Genomic DNA, 10,816 nt, shown 5'->3' on the forward strand with positions numbered 1-10,816 from the left:
GAACTGGAACACGCTGTCGTACACACCGATCCAGAGCATCCCAAACATGCTCAATAGATGACATGTCTAGTGAGTATGCAAGCCATGTAAGAACTGGGACATGTTCAGCTTCCAGGAATTGTGTACAGATCCTTGCGACATGGGGCCGTGCATTATCATGCTGAAACATGAGGTGATGGCGGCGGATGAACGGTACGACAATGGGTATGGCGTTGTGTGGGCAAATGCTCACCTTCGATGGCCACTGGAACGCTGGAGAAGTGTGCTCTTCATGGATGAATCCCGGTTTCAACTGTACCTGGCAGCTGGCAGACAGCATGTATGGCATCTTGTGGGCGAGCGGTTTGCTGATGTCAACATTGTGAACAGAGTGGTACATGGTGGCGGTGGGGTTATGGTAAGGGCAGGCATAAGCTATGGACAGTGAACACAATTGCATTTTATCAATGGCAATTTGAATGCACAGAGATACCGTGACGAGATCATGAAGCCCACGTGGTCTGCGGTTGTGAGACCGGTTGGACGTACTGACAAATTCTCTAAAACAACGTTGGAGGTGGTAAAGAAATTAACATTCATTCAACATTGGCTCCCGAGTGGCGCAATGGTCTAAGGCACTGCATCTCAGTGCAAGAGGTGTCACTATAGTACCTGGTTCAAATCCAGGATGTATCACATCCGGCCGTGATTGGGAGTCCCGTAGGGCGGTGCACAATTGGCCCAGCGCCGTCCGGGTTTGGCCGGAGTAGGCCGTCATTGTAAATAAGAATGTGTTCTTAACTGACTTGCCTAGTTAAAAAAAGGTTACACATTCATTTCTCTGGCAACAGCTCTGGTGGACGTTCCTGCAGTCAGCACGCTCCCTCAAAACTGTGGCGTTGTGTGACAAAACTGCACATTGCCTTTTGTTGTCCCCAGCGCAAGGTGCACCTGTGTAATAATCATGCTGTTTAATCAGCTTCTTGATATGCCACACCCATTAGGTGGATGGATTATCTTGGCAAAGGAGAAATCCTCACTAACTGGGATGTTAACAAATTTGTGCCCAAACATTTAGAGAAATAATACTTTTGTGCGTAGGGAACATTTCTGGGATCTTTTATTTCAGTTTATGAAACATGGGACCAACATTTTGCATGTTGCGTTTATATTTTTGTTCAGTGTATGTTATTTTGCCTTTAATTAACCAAGTATAACCGGGTTTCAATCCGATCGTGCATAGCCGACAATGTGGCTTTTAAAGGCTATGTTCCCTCGTGCGCGGAGACTGTATTCACGGTTAACACTGTAGATGTCGTCTCAATTAGAAATTAGCCTACATTTAAAAGCCACAATCGGATTGAATCCTGGCCGAAGTAATTGAGAACACATGCTCTTTACCTATAACAACCTGACACTATCTATCCATGTCCTGTATCTGTTCATCCATCCATCCATCCATCAATGTATCCATCCATGTATCCATCCATCAATGTATCCATCCATCCATGTATCCATCCATCCATGTATCCATCCATCCATGTATCCATCCATCCATGTATCCATCCATCCATCCATCCATGTATCCATCAATGTATCCCTCCATCCATGTATCCATCCATCCATCCATCCATGTATCCATCCATCCATCCATCCATCCATCCATCCATCCATCCATCCATCCATCCATCCATCCATCCATCCATCCATCCATCCATCCATGTATCCATCCATCCATGTATCCACCCATGTATCCATCCATGTATCCACCCATGTATCCATCCATGTATCCATCCATGTATCCACCCATGTATCCCTCCATCCATGTATCCATCCATGTATCCCTCCATCCATGTATCCATCCATGTATCCATCCATGTATCCATCCATGTATCCATCCATCCATCCATCCATGTATCCATCCATCCATGTATCCATCCATGTATCCATCCATGTATCCACCCATGTATCCCTCCATCCATGTATCCATCCATCCATCCATCCATCCATCCATCCATCCATGTATCCATCCATGTATCCACCCATGTATCCCCCATCCATGTATCCATCCATGTATCCATCCATGTATCCATCCATGTATCCATCCATCCATGTATCCATCCATCCATCCATCCATCCATCCATCCATCCATCCATCCATCCATCCATGTATCCATCCATCCATGTATCCATCCATCCCTCCATCCATGTATCCCTCCATCCATGTATCCATCCATGTATCCATCCATCCATGTATCCATCCATCCATGTATCCATCCATCCCTCCATCCATGTATCCATCCATCCATGTATCCATCCATCCATCCATTCATGTATCCATCCATCCATCCATCCATGTATCCATCCATCCCTCCATCCATGTATCCATCCATCCATCCATGTATCCATCCATGCACCCCCCCTTCCATCTCTCTCTCCCTCCTCCAGCTCCAGGGCCTGGTGTCAGAGCTGAAGGTGGGCTTCTCCAGTGCTCTGTATGAGCTGAGTCAGATTCAGCATGGAGACAGTGATATCAGGGAGGAGGTGGGAGAAGCCCGGAGGAGCTGTGAGAGAAAGGCCCTGCGCATGGAGACCCTGGTTGAATCTCTCAGGGTGAGATGGAGTTCAAGCAGGTCATGAGACCAAAGAGATGGGTCCCCAGGAACATCGCCTTTAAACGGTCGACAACGCTCTACAAAGTGTGATCGGATTTAATCTCGGCCGAGGCTTTTATAAGAGCATAGAGACTATGGAACGGGAATTACGATCATGATGTTTTGAATCAATAATTTGCTAAAACAACAACCCAGAGAAGATGAAGTTAACATTGAACAATTGTCACCCCACAGGATGAACTGGGAGAGATGCGTTGCCAGATCCTGCAACTCTGTGGCAGCAACAGGCAGAGGTCTCCTATACAACAGGAGGTTAAGGTGACACAATCAGCTCTGGCAACCCAGAGAGACAGGTAATCAGTAAACGTCCATACAGACACCACTAAATCATCTGTAGAAAGTAATGATTGATTAATATGCTGGTCTTTTAGAAATCGTAATCCAAATATATTGTACTGTTATTGTCAAAACATGAATACATATATTGTATTGGATCAATAGTGTCCAGCAGCTATCTAGCCTGGGTCCCAGTCTGTTTCTCCTATCATTCCACTCCGTGTCATCCCAAATGTTTGGCAATGACACGGAGTACAAAGAGTGGAATGGTACAACACATTACAGGTTCTAGGTTTTAGACTAGCAGCTATCTTCGGTTCTTGTCAAAGTGTGTTTTAGGAGGATCCGGGCACCCAGATGGATTTCTGATGTACTTTTTCTTTACTATCTGGTAGTAATACAGGTCTGTACTATCTGGTCTGTACTATCTGGTCTGTACTATCTGGTAGTAATACAGGTCTGTACTATCTGGTAGTAATACAGGTCTGTACTATCTGGTCTGTACTATCTGGTAGTAATACAGGTCTGTACTATCTGGTCTGTACTATCAGGTCTGTACTATCTGGTAGTAATACAGGTCTGTACTATCTGGTAGTAATACAGGTCTGTACTATCTGGTAGTAATACAGGTCTGTACTATCTGGTCTGTACTATCAGGTCTGTACTATCTGGTAGTAATACAGGTCTGTACTATCTGGTCTGTACTATCAGGTCTGTACTATCTGGTAGTAATACAGGTCTGTACTATCTGGTAGTAATACAGGTCTGTACTATCTGGTAGTAATACAGGTCTGTACTATCTGGTCTGTACTATCAGGTCTGTACTATCTGGTAGTAATACAGGTCTGTACTATCTGGTCTGTACTATCAGGTCTGTACTATCTGGTAGTAATACAGGTCTGTACTATCTGGTAGTAATACAGGTCTGTACTATCTGGTAGTAATACAGGTCTGTACTATCTGGTAGTAATACAGGTCTGTACTATCTGGTAGTAATACAGGTCTGTACTATCTGGTAGTAATACAGGTCTGTACTATCTGGTACTAATACAGGTCTGTACTATCTGGTAGTAATACAGGTATGTACTATCTGGTCTGTACTATCTGGTGGTAATACAGGTCTGTACTATCTGGTAGTAATACAGGTCTGTACTATCTGGTCTGTACTATCTGGTGGTAATACAGGTATGTACTATCTGGTCTGTACTATCTGGTAGTAATACAGGTCTGTACTATCTGGTCTGTACTATCTGGTAGTAATACAGGTCTGTACTATCTGGTCTGTACTATCTGGTAGTAATACAGGTATGTTCTATCAGGTGGTAATACAGGTCTGTACTATCTGGTCTGTACTATCTGGTAGTAATACAGGTCTTGTGGTGAACGGGAGGAGCCACTGTGAGTGCAGTGCCAGCAGCACGTCATCCTCTTCGAACAGGGGCAGAGTCCTGCTCCACTGCTACCTGCAGGGGCTCAAGGCCGGGATGTATGAGGGGACAGGTAAGTCCATACTGTACAAATACACTCTGTAAAACACCGTGCGATGTTTAACAGTGAGAATGGCAGAATGGTGAACTTACTAAATGACTAGAGTTTGACTGTGTGATATTAGGTTGCTTCTTGTGTCAATATTTTCCGTCTGGATTTTAATGATTTGTATGGGAACTCAACGTTCCCCAAACAAAGGGGGGGGGTACACGTTTTTTTGTTTTTTGTTTTTTGCCTTATCACTACACAGCTGATTAAAATAATCAACTCGTCATCAGGCTTTGAGTATTTGAATCAATGCTGCTAGGGAAAACAACTAAAATGTGCACTTCTTGGGGTCCCCGGGACCAAGTTTGGGAAACGCAGCCGTAACTTGTTTATTCAGGACAGGGCAAAAAAAAAAAGGTAGATCTCTGATCTAGGATCAGTTTTGCCTTTTAGATCATACGACTATATGGACAGATCCTAGATCATTGCCAGCAATATAAATCAGGGGCCGTGTTAAGCATCTCAGTGTACGAGTGCTGATCTCGGATCAGTTTAGCTTTTTAAATCTTACTGAATAAGATGGAGCTTGATCCTGTATCACCAGTCCTACTCTGAGATGTTTCACACGGGCCCTTTATGAACACGGGCCCAGATTTATATTATCACAACACTAGAACAGCTTTTATTCTCATACTATTGCTCCTATTTAGAAGTTGATAGTTTGCATCACAGGCTGTTGGAGAAGGTTTGAATTCTAACTGTCACAGGCTGTTGGAGAAGGTTTGAATTCTAACTGTCACAGGCTGTTGGAGAAGGTTTGAATTCTAACTGTCACAGGCTGTTGGAGAAGAATTGAATTCTAACTGTCACAGGCTGTTAGAGAAGGTTTGAATTCTAACTGTCACAGGCTGTTGGAGAAGGTTTGAATTCTAACTGTCACAGGCTGTTAGAGAAGGTTTGATTCCTAACTGTCACAGGCTGTTAGAGAAGGTTTGATTCCTAACTGTCACAGGCTGTTAGAGAAGGTTTGAATCCTAACTGTCACAGGCTGTTAGAGAAGGTTTGAATCCTAACTGTCACAGGCTGTTAGAGAAGGTTTGATTCCTAACTGTCACAGGCTGTTAGAGAAGGTTTGATTCCTAACTGTCACAGGCTGTTGGAGAAGGTTTGAATTCTAACTGTCACAGGCTGTTGGAGAAGGTTTGATTCCAACTGTCACAGGCTGTTAGAGAAGGTTTGAATCCTAACTGTCACAGGCTGTTAGAGAAGGTTTGAATCCTAACTGTCACAGGCTGTTAGAGAAGGTTTGATTCCTAACTGTCACAGGCTGTTAGAGAAGGTTTGATTCCTAACTGTCACAGGCTGTTGGAGAAGGTTTGAATTCTAACTGTCACAGGCTGTTGGAGAAGGTTTGATTCCAACTGTCACAGGCTGTTAGAGAAGGTTTGAATCCTAACTGTCACAGGCTGTTGGAGAAGGTTTGAATTCTAACTGTCACAGGCTGTTAGAGAAGGTTTGAATTCTAACTGTCACAGGCTGTTGGAGAAGGTTTGAATTCTAACTGTCACAGGCTGTTGGAGAAGGTTTGAATTCTAACTGTCACAGGCTGTTGGAGAAGGTTTGAATCCTAACTGTCACAGGCTGTTGGAGAAGGTTTGAATTCTAACTGTCACAGGCTGTTGGAGAAGGTTTGAATTTTAACTGTCACAGGCTGTTGGAGAAGGTTTGAATTCTAACTGTCACAGGCTGTTGGAGAAGGTTTGAATTCTAACTGTCACAGGCTGTTGGAGAAGGTTTGAATTCTAACTGTCACAGGCTGTTGGAGAAGGTTTGAATCCTAACTGTCACAGGCTGTTGGAGAAGGTTTGAATTCTAACTATCACAGGTTGTTAGAGAAGGTTTTAATTCTAACTGTCACAGGCTGTTGGAGAAGGTTTGAATTCTAACTGTCACAGGCTGTTGGAGAAGGTTTGAATTTTAACTGTCACAGGCTGTTGGAGAAGGTTTGAATTCTAACTGTCACAGGCTGTTGGAGAAGGTTTGAATTCTAACTGTCACAGGCTGTTGGAGAAGATTTGAATTCTAACTGTCACAGGCTGTTGGAGAAGGTTTGAATCCTAACTGTCACAGGCTGTTGGAGAAGGTTTGAATTCTAACTATCACAGGTTGTTAGAGAAGGTTTGAATTCTAACTGTCACAGGCTGTTGGAGAAGGTTTGAATTCTAACTGTCACAGGCTGTTGGAGAAGGTTTGAATTCTAACTGTCACAGGCTGTTGGAGAAGGTTTGAATTCTAACTGTCACAGGCTGTTGGAGAAGGTTTGAATTCTAACTGTCACAGGCTGTTGGAGAAGGTTTGAATTCTAACTGTCACAGGCTGTTTGAGAAGGTTTGAATTCTAACTGTCACAGGCTGTTAGAGAAGGTTTGATTCCTAACTGTCACAGGCTGTTGGAGAAGGTTTGAATTCTAACTGTCACAGGCTGTTGGAGAAGGTTTGATTCCTAACTGTCACAGGCTGTTGGAGAAGGTTTGAATTCTAACTGTCACAGGCTGTTGGAGAAGATTTGAATCCTAACTGTCACAGGCTGTTAGAGAAGGTTTGAATTCTAACTGTCACAGGCTGTTGGAGAAGGTTTGATTCCTAACTGTCACAGGCTGTTAGAGAAGGTTTGATTCCTAACTGTCACAGGCTGTTGGAGAAGGTTTGAATTCTAACTGTCACAGGTTGTTGGAGAAGGTTTGATTCCTAACTGTCACAGGCTGTTAGAGAAGGTTTGAATCCTAACTGTCACAGGCTGTTGGAGAAGGTTTGAATTCTAACTATCACAGGTTGTTAGAGAAGGTTTGAATTCTAACTGTCACAGGCTGTTGGAGAAGGTTTGAATTCTAACTGTCACAGGCTGTTGGAGAAGGTTTGAATTTTAACTGTCACAGGCTGTTGGAGAAGGTTTGAATTCTAACTGTCACAGGCTGTTGGAGAAGGTTTGAATTCTAACTGTCACAGGCTGTTGGAGAAGGTTTGAATCCTAACTGTCACAGGTTGTTAGAGAAGGTTTGAATCCTAACTGTCACAGGCTGTTGGAGAAGGTTTGAATCCTAACTGTCACAGGCTGTTAGAGAAGGTTTGAATCCTAACTGTCACAGGCTGTTAGAGAAGGTTTGATTCCTAACTGTCACAGGCTGTTAGAGAAGGTTTGAATCCTAACTGTCACAGGCTGTTAGAGAAGGTTTGAATCCTAACTGTCACAGGCTGTTGGAGAAGGTTTGAATCCTAACTGTCACAGGCTGTTAGAGAAGGTTTGAATCCTAACTGTCACAGGCTGTTAGAGAAGGTTTGATTCCTAACTGTCACAGGCTGTTGGAGAAGGTTTGATTCCTAACTGTCACAGGCTGTTGGAGAAGGTTTGAATCCTAACTGTCACAGGCTGTTGGAGAAGGTTTGAATCCTAACTGTCACAGGCTGTTGGAGAAGGTTTGAATCCTAAGCAACCTGCCTATACATAGATTGAAGTACAATACCGACATAGCTTCTGTAGTAGGTTAAAGCTGTGTGCTGGAAAACCTTGGTGGAGCATGGGTGATGTAGGCATTGTGTTGCTCCTGAATTTCCTTTATTTTTCAGCTTCAGACCAATGCCTACTTCTCACTTAAAACATATTTTTTTGTTTTTAATTTCCATGGTTTTTACGCTGGCAAGTAATTTTCTGTTAAAGGTGCACCGTATATTTCCACATGCTAAGACAGATTTGTTTTGATCATCCAAAAGTCTGCTATTGGCAGTGCTATTGTAACCTTTAATTTGGCCTCTGCCAAAAGGTCTGGGCCTTAATGGCACAGGTGGTGTGCTGGCATAACTGCAAGGGTTGCTGGTTTAAACTCTGCTGACTGTTGCCTTCTAACAGCTCAAATCCGTATGTTTAGAATTTACCACGGATAGTCAAAAGTCATTGTCTGCAGATTTCCGAAGGTGAAGAGTAAAATAGGACTAAATTCTAATTGAAAGCAGAGCAAAAGAAGACGGTTTTGTCATTGACTTTTGAGGGTCGTATTTATTTATTTTTACCTTTATTTAACTAAATTCAAAAGGCACTCGCACATCTGAGCAATCTTATTTGCAGGTGCATGGCAACAATTGAACAAGATGAAGGAAAAAGGAAACCGCACACTGCTCTTGATGGTATCACCGATATTTAATAAGCTTACGTATCGGCCTCGGCCGATAACAGGCCTAGGAACAGTTAGTTAACTGCCTGTTCAGGGGCAGAACGACAGATTTGTACCTTGTCAGCTCAGGGATTTGAACTTGCAACCTTTCGGTTACTTGTCCAATGCTCTAACCACTAGGCTACCCTGCTGCTCCCGTTTAACTCAGCCATAAACATTAAACAAATATATCCCCATGAGCTGCACCTTTCTTATACCTTTCTTATTTAAACACTTGTTTAAAAAAAGATTGCAGTATAACTACAGTACACTGCAGTATAACTACAGTACACTGCAGTATAACTACAGTACACTGCAGTATAACTACAGTTAGATTGCAGTATAACTACAGTACACTGCAGTATAACTACAGTTAGTGCAGTATAACTACAGTACACTGCAGTATAACTACAGTTAGAGTGCAGTATAACTACAGTTAGAGTGCAGTATAACTACAGTTAGAGTGCAGTATAACTACAGTTAGAGTGCAGTATGACTACAGTACACTGCAGTATAACTACAGTTAGAGTGCAGTATAACTACAGTTAGAGTGCAGTATAACTACAGTTAGAGTGCAGTATAACTACAGTTAGAGTGCAGTATAACTACAGTTAGAGTGCAGTATAACTACAGTACACTGCAGTATAACTACAGTTAGAGTGCAGTATAACTACAGTACACTGCAGTATAACTACAGTTAGAGTGCAGTATAACTACAGTTAGAGTGCAGTATAACTACAGTTAGAGTGCAGTATAACTACAGTTAGAGTGCAGTATAACTACAGTACACTGCAGTATAACTACAGTTAGAGTGCAGTATAACTACAGTACATTGCAGTATAACTACAGTTAGAGTGCAGTATAACTACAGTTAGAGTGCAGTATAACTACAGTTAGAGTGCAGTATAACTACAGTTAGAGTGCAATTACTGCGTCTAAAATACCACAGTTCACTGCAGTTTCCGCACTTTTACTGCAGTTTCAAAGGGAAGCGATGCAGAGTTATGCATCCTATACATTTATATAATCCAGGTTTGGGAGGGTTATTATCTCCCTCCCCTTCACCCCTAGCGCCACGCCACTGGAATGGCCATTCACAGCTAATGGCATAGATGTTAGTTAGGCACTGTTGATCAGCACACATTTGAATTAAAATGTCAAGAAGACAGGAGGAGCATACTGGAATTTATTCTGGATGTTTAAAACTGGTGAGTTTTTCTGATGGTAGCAAGTACATATTTGCACACTGCAGTGCATAACGGAGGCACTGTTTACATGTTCATTGGGGGAGTTTAACAATATATTTTATTTCTCAGCTACACAGAGTTGTGTCAAAGATATTTTTTTTTATAACTAAACCAAGATAGACCACAGCCTGTCGTTTCAAATGGGAACAAATGAGGTCATAGTGGGCAGAACAAGCAAGGATGTGGGCAGAGTCAAGCACGGGCTAGCGAGATCCTATTGGCGCGTTCTAGTGTAACGGATGTGAAATGGCTAGCTAGTTAGCGGGTACGCGCTACTAGCGTTTCAATCAGTTACGTCACTTGCTCTGAAACCTAGAAGTAGTGTTGCACCTTGCTCTGCAAGGGCCGTGTCCTTTGTGGAGCGATGGGTAACGATGCTTCGTGGGCGACCGTTGTTGATGTGTGCAGAAGGTCCCTGGTTCGCGCCCGTGTCGGGGCGAGGGGACGGTTTAAAGTTATACTGTTACATTGATGCTGTTGACCCGGATCACTGGTTGCTGCGGAAAAGGAGGAGGTTGAAAGGGGGGTGAGTGTAACGGATGTGAAATGGCTAGCTAGTTAGCGGGTACGCGCTACTAGCGTTTCAATCAGTTACGTCACTTGCTCTGAAACCTAGAAGTAGTGTTGCACCTTGCTCTGCAAGGGCCGCGGCTTTTGTGGAGCGATGGGTAACGATGCTTCGTGGGCGACCGTTGTTGATGTGTGCAGAAGGTCCCTGGTTCGCGCTCGTGTCAGGGCGAGGGGACGTACTAAAGTTATACTGTTACACTAGCATACATCTGCATATTTCCGTTAGGGAACACCTACTCTGTGAAGTGTGCAATAACTTGTCATCCAACCAAATACCTAGGTATTTGTAGGATGACACTTTTCCAATGGATAAGCCACCAGATGTGACAATGCTAACATTCTCTGGCAGAGTTCTAACTCTGATAAAAGTCATGAATTTAGTTTTTTTG

This window comes from Salvelinus namaycush, chromosome 15 (assembly GCF_016432855.1).
Source record: "Salvelinus namaycush isolate Seneca chromosome 15, SaNama_1.0, whole genome shotgun sequence".
NCBI lineage: Eukaryota > Metazoa > Chordata > Actinopteri > Salmoniformes > Salmonidae > Salvelinus > Salvelinus namaycush.